We start from the raw sequence: 7,092 nt of genomic DNA, 5'->3' as shown, positions 1-7,092 counted from the left end.
ATATGCTTGGCGTATAAAGCAGGTAAGATAAGCATGCTGTCCCGGGAGAGAACCCTGAGCTCGGAGATATTTGAGTCCAGGGCTCCCGCCCGGTTGATAAGCATATTAGGAGATCCGAGATCAGGTAGGTCTCGAGAGCTCCCCCTTTAGAAAAAGGAGGAAAAGGAGGAGATGGGGTGGAAGGGGGATTCTTCCAAACGAAGATAGAGCAGTAGTGAGAAAATGATCCATTTATAGTAAACTAGGATCATTCTGATTGGATTATTACTGATTACAGATGAGTGGCCAGACGTGCTCAATCAAATCACATGCTCCTCTCGAAATTAGTTTAAGAAACTTCACTTCAAATGAGTGGAATTAACTTTCTGTAAATTTTGAGTTAACCACACTCATTTTATTTGGTAAAGTTGACTGTTGGTTTTTAAAGTGTGTGATTTTCCTGTTCCTGTATGTGATCTTCGTGACATGTCATTGTTTTGATTATTATAGTAATAATCTGAGTTGCACAAAACGAGTTGAACAAACTCCAGGCTGTTTTTCCAAAAGAGTTTTACTCAAAAATGCTTTTAGTGTAAAAAAGACGCATGTGGACTGGGAGTGACTTAATACAGGTGTCAATCTGCTGGAGGGTCACAGCTCTGCACAGATTAGCTATACCCAATAAATACCCACACCTGATCAAACTAATTGAAGTGTGTTAAAGCAGGACTGGAACTAAACTCTGCAGTTCTGACCAAAATGAACATTACCAATATTATTTGACAATTTGAAAGTAATTGAATATATAATATTCAAATACAATCTACAGTGCTCAGCATATATAAGTACACCCCTCACAAATCTATCTTTTAATTTATATTTTAATAGGAAGCTATATAATATTATATTTGTGCATATACATTAGATTAGTCAGTATTGCAGTGTTAATTTTGACAGCACATTTTGATTTAGTTTTAGTCTTAGTGTTCTGAATCATTTTAGATTTAGTCTAGTTTTAGTCAACTAAACTTCAAGGGAGGTTGGGGGTTAAATTACGGGAGTTTTCTGGGAGAAATAACAAAATGAGAGGGTGGCGGGAGATGGGTCTGAAATACGGGAGACTCCCAGGAAATACGGGAGTGCTGGCAGGTAAAAGTGCGCTTTACTTCAAGGCAGTTTTGTTATGTTGCATGCGACATCAAATACATCATTATGTTGTATTTGTCTTGACGTCAAACATGAATGTTTGTTTTCTCTCATCTGTTGCCATTTTATTATAGTTTAATCTGACAGACGCCCCTATGGAAGATGATGTAATCGCATCCCGCATTTACTGTGAAGCAGTTACTATTCAAGTGTGTGTGTGTGCGTCATGTGTCACACACTAAGATTAATTCTGGATGTTGGATAATTTCCAAAAAATGTCCCTCAATTACATTCTTGTTTTTATTAGTTAACGAAAATGTCAGTATATTATAGTTGTCGTCATCATCACTTCATTTTTATTTAGTTTTCGTCTAGTTTTTGTCAGTAGAAACTTGTTTGTCACGAAAATCATGACGAAAATTTTTCCTCAGCGGAATTAACACTGCAGTACTGAAGCCAAATCTGGAGTTTATCTAACTAACTTACAATAACAGTCCAAAAACTACTACAAATTTTAAAAAGAGGAAAAATCAGGAGAAGCAAAAAAATTGAAAAATTTAGTTGAAATTTTGTAGGTTGTAATTTTATTTTGCAATATTTAGCTTTTTTGTAATTGTATTATCTTTTAATTTCTAAATATGTTCAGTGACTAAATTTTTTTATTTTATTTATTTTTATTATTTTAATAAATATATCTGTTAAATAAAGCTGTTTTGTTTAAATGCACCAAAATACACTGCCTATATTCACTGAGAAATTGATAAAAATATAACATTTCAAAATGGGATGTACTCAGTTATGCTGAGTACTGTAAATCATTCTAATTCGATATAAATAAATTATTAGCAAAATAACTTAAAATGCTATTAGTGTATCTTTAATTTAGAGCAAAAAGACCACCTTAACGCGAATTTACCTGGGTAAAAACCCAAACCGGCTTTACGCAATGGGCCTCAGGAACTGAGTTTGACACCCCAGCTCTAAACCACACTAAAACCTGCCCCAGAACAAGTTAGTTGTGTAGTGTAAATTACCTTGGTGATAAAACCGGATAAAAATCAAACAAAACATGAACTGAAAACCCAAACTGGCTTTGTGCAACAGGCCTCAGATGATAATCATTGTTTATGATTCAAGTGTGTTGATTAGTCATTGTGTATACTGTAAATCCCTCATGCTTGTAGGTTTCCTGTTGTAAACTGCAGGTAGTGAATCAGGTCTGTTCATTTTTCTTGTCAATTTTTTGTTTACTTTCATCAAATGCATCGGTTATCAACTCCAGCTCTTACAATAAGCTCAATCAGCCAGTTCACCTCCCAGTCCTCCCTCAGGGTGAGCAACATGCCATTGAGCACTTTGTTTAGGAATTTTGTGGTCACCAAGTAGATAGTAATGACACAGCACGCTATGGCTTTTTTGTTTTAGTTTGGTTAGAAGGAACAAAGTAACTAATACCTCTCACTATACCCCTCATTACATTCAGTATGTCAACTTGTCATTGGTGTTAAGTAGTTCTTCTTTCACTGCGTGTGAATTGTATGTGAAAAACGCTGCACTGCCACTACTTCATAATAATACAGAACATCCGGAATGTATTCACAGTGCTTAAAATTTTCCACTTTTTTTTATGTTACAGCCTTATTGTAAAATGGATTAAATTAATTTATTTCCAAATTCTACACACAATACCCCATAATGACAATGTGAAAAAATATCTTTTGAAATTGTTGTAATTTTATAAAAAAACCCCTGAAAAATCACATGTACAGAAGTATTCGCAGCCTTTTCTGTGAAGCTCTAAATTGAGCTTAGGTACATTCTGTTTTCACTGATCACTCTTGAGATATTTCAGCAGCTTAATTGTTCACCTGTGGTAAATTCAGTTGATTTGACATGACTTGAAAAGGCGTACACCTGTCTATATGAGGTCCCAGGGTTGACAGTGCATGTCAAAGCACAGACAAAGCATGAAGACAAAGGAATTGTCTGTAGACCTCCGAATCAGGACTGTCTCGAAGCACAAGGCTGGGGAAGGTTACAGAACAATTTCTGCTGCTCTGAAAGTTCCAATGAGCACAAATTTGACACAGAACAAATTTCCCTGGTTTGATGAGAATGAAATCAAACACTCTGGAGTGAATGCCAGGCGTTACGTTTGGAGAAAACCAGGCACCGCTCATCACCAGGCTAATACCATCCCTACAGTGAAGCAAGGTGGTGGCAGCATCATGCTGTGGGGATGTTTTTCAGCAGCAGGAACTGGAAGACTAGTCAGGATAGAGGGAAAGATGAATGCAGCAATGTACAGAGACATCCTGAATGAAAACCTGCTTCAGAGTGCTCTTGACCTCAGACTGGGACGACAGTTCATCTTCTAGCAGGACAATAACCCAAAGCACACTGCCAAAATATCAATGAGCTTCACAACAACTCTGTGAATGTCCTTGAGTGTCCAGCCAGAACCCAGACCTAAATCCTATTGAACATCTCTGGAGAGATCTGAAAATGACTGTTCACCATCACTTCCCATCTAACCTGATAGAGCTTTAGAGGTACTGCAAAGAGAAATGAGCAAAAATTCCCAAAGAAAGGTGTGCCAAGCTTGTGGTATCATATGCAAAAAGACTTGAGGCTGTAATTGCTGCCAAAGGACCATCAACAAAGTATTGAGCAAAGGCTGTGAATACTTATGTGCTCGAGATTTTACAGGTGTTTTATTTTAAATAAATTTGCAACAATTTCCAAAAATCTTTTTCACATTGTCATTATGGCATATTGTGTATAGAATCTTCAGGAAATAGATGAATTTAATCCATTTGGGAATAAGGTTTGTAACATAAAAAATGTGAAAAAGTGAAGCGCTATGAATACTTTCGGGATGCACTGTACTCCCTGCTCTAATATAGTCCATGTTCATGGCCATTGCTCCACAATCCAGGCCTCCTCCTGTTCCATGGTAACTGTCCAGTCAATTCACCTTTATTTGTATAGCGCTTATACAATGTAGATTGTGTCAAAGCAGCTTCACATAAAAGGTCACAGTAAATAGGAACAGTGTAGTTCAGTTTGTAGTGTTCAAGTTCAGTTCAGTTCAGTTCAGTTCAGTGTGGTTTAATAATCACTACTGAGAGTCCAAATATTGAAGGGCAAATCCAACGATGCACAGCTCTACAGATCCCGAACCATGCAAGCCAGTGGCGACAGCAGAGAGGGAAAAAAAAACTTCATTAATGGCGGAAGTGAAGAAAAAAAACCTTGAGAGAAACCAGGCTCAGTTGGGCACGATCATTTTAATTTCTCTGCTGGCCAAACGTCTTGTGCAGAGCTGCAGTCTCAGTGGCGGAGGCTGGAAGCTGGCCTCAGCAAAGTCTTTCATTGCTCCACAGATCACTGCAAACAAACCAAATACTGGACATTAGTTACTAATTACTAAAACAACGTGAGATGATACCAACACTAACAACATTCCTTACCATTTACTCACATAGGGGAGGTTCTATTTTTATTTTATTTTATTTTATTTTATTTTATCTTATTTTATTTTATTTTATTTTATTTTATTTTTATTTTATTTTATTTATTTTATTTTTTATTTAACTTTATTTAATGAAATTTTTTGATAGAGAGTGTTTTGTATGTTTATGTTTTATGTCTTTATGTCTATTTGTGTTGTCACTATGTGAATTTTTTGTGTTGCACTGTTATGAGATGAGGACTCGACTTTAAACAAATCTACTGTCGGGTATAAATAAAGTAACCTAACCTAACCTTACCTAACATAACCTTCTTAAACTTTTATGAATTGTCTTCTTCTGTTGAACATAAAACAGGATACACTGAAGAATGTTAGAAACAGCAGCCATTGACATCATAGAAGTAGCAAAACACTATAGAAGTCAATAGCGACTGTTTTCCTACATTCTTCAAATGATCTTTTTTTGTGTTCAGCAGAAGAATAAACTCAAACTGGTTTAAAACAAGTAAACAGTGAGCAAAGAGTTTTCATTTTTGGGGTACTGTCCCTTTGATTAAATATTTGTATTCTGTCTTTCAGCAAATGCTTCCTTATAGTAAAAAACATTACACCACAACGCAACGTGTTTGTTTATATGTCACTTAAATTCAGCATCACTTATTCATTATACAGGTAACCTTTTTAAAACCGATCTAGCCCAGTCTTTAGGCTACTAAAAACTGATGACGTATTGTTTTCTATATGTTCGTGTTCTGACATGGAATATGCTGGGAATCACCTGCGTCACATTTTTGATTGACAGCCAGTGACGTCCTCTGTGTTTAAGTCTTTCTCTTCAACCACTGATAGGATTTTTAAAAACCCATTATCTGGCTGCAGAACTCCACATTTTTAATTGGGTTTTAACATTCATTCATTCATTTTCCTTTTGGCTTAGTCTCAGCCTTTATTAATCTGGGGTCGCCACAGCGGAATGAACCGCCAACTTTCATTCATTCATTTTCTTTGCGGCTTAGTCCCTTTATTAATCTGGGGACACCACAGCAGAATGAACCGCCAACTTATCCAGCGGATACATACTCATTCACTTACATACACTACGGACAATTTGGCTTACCTATTCACCTATAGCGCATGTTTTTGGACTTGGGAAACCGGAGGACCTGGAGGAAACCCACGCAAATATGGGGAGAACATGCAAACTCCACACAGAAACGCCAACTGACCCAGCCGGGGTTTGAACCAGCGACCCTCTTGCTGTAAGGGCACGTGCTACCCACTGCGCCACCGTGCATCTCTGGGTTTTAACATTACATTTGATGACATCAAGTACAATAATAAAAAATTTAATTTAAATAATGAGAAAATAAATAAAACTAATCAAAAATTAACAAAAGAAAAATGTAAACATTTTGTAATGTAGTAATTAAACAATTTAAGTCAGAGGAAAATTCTGCAGATAATGGTAATGATGGTAACGATGAAGACAATTTACATTTGTGAATATAATATTTAGGGGCGACACGGTGGCTGAGTAGTTAGCATTGTCACCTCAGCAAGAAGGTCGCTGGTTCGAGTCCCAGCTGGGTCAGTTGGTATTTTCCTTCGGGTGTTCCGTTTCCCCCACAGTCCGAAGACATGTGGTATACAGTAGGTGAATTGGATTAACTAAATTGGCTGTAGTGAATGAGTTTGTATGGATGTTTCTCAGTACTGGGTTGCAACTAGAGGGGCATCCGCTGCGTAAAACATATGCTGGATAAGTTGGTAGTTCATTCCGCTGTGGCGACCCCTGGTGAATAAAGGAAAATAAATGAATGAATGAAAATTTGAAACCATTATAATAGATAAATAGTTTCAAATATATTTAATTTTAAGTTTAGGTATAACTAAGTAGCTATAAATTATTAGCCACAAAAGACAGATCGATTTGAGTGTGGCTTTTTTGCATAATTTGTGTGTGTGTTCTCTGAAACTAAAAACAAACCTACCTGGGTAAATCTGAAACTGCCTTTGTGCAACAGGCTTCAGGACTCTAGTGGATTGAGTGACTTAAAGTTTGGAGAGGACATTAACCCTACTGCACAGTATTTACACCATTATGTCCCGCATGTCACATTAAAAAAGAAATGTGCCACATTTTCGTGTTTGTTGGCTTTTAATTGTTATTTTAAGTGATAGTTTAGACAGAATAAAATTTTCTACCATGAAACTCTATGCGCACACAGGTTGATAGGTCACCTAACCTGCTCCTGCGTCAATAACATGGCGTAGGAGATTGGTTGTGTCACCTCGGCAGCCAATGAGCTTGCTCCTCATCATTTTAAATGCTCTGCATCATTTTACGCTGGCATCAATTTTTTGTTAATTACAAACTCTGGGTTTATATCAAACACAAACTCTGGGTTTATAATATCAAGCATTGTTATATAATGTGATATAATGTTGATTTTAATTCTGGATTTTGTTGAGCTTCATGAACCACACACTGA

The sequence above is a fragment of the Danio aesculapii genome, chromosome 1 (genome assembly GCF_903798145.1).
Source record: "Danio aesculapii chromosome 1, fDanAes4.1, whole genome shotgun sequence".
NCBI classification, from domain to species: domain Eukaryota; kingdom Metazoa; phylum Chordata; class Actinopteri; order Cypriniformes; family Danionidae; genus Danio; species Danio aesculapii.
Note: the sequence above shows the minus strand (reverse complement) of the source record.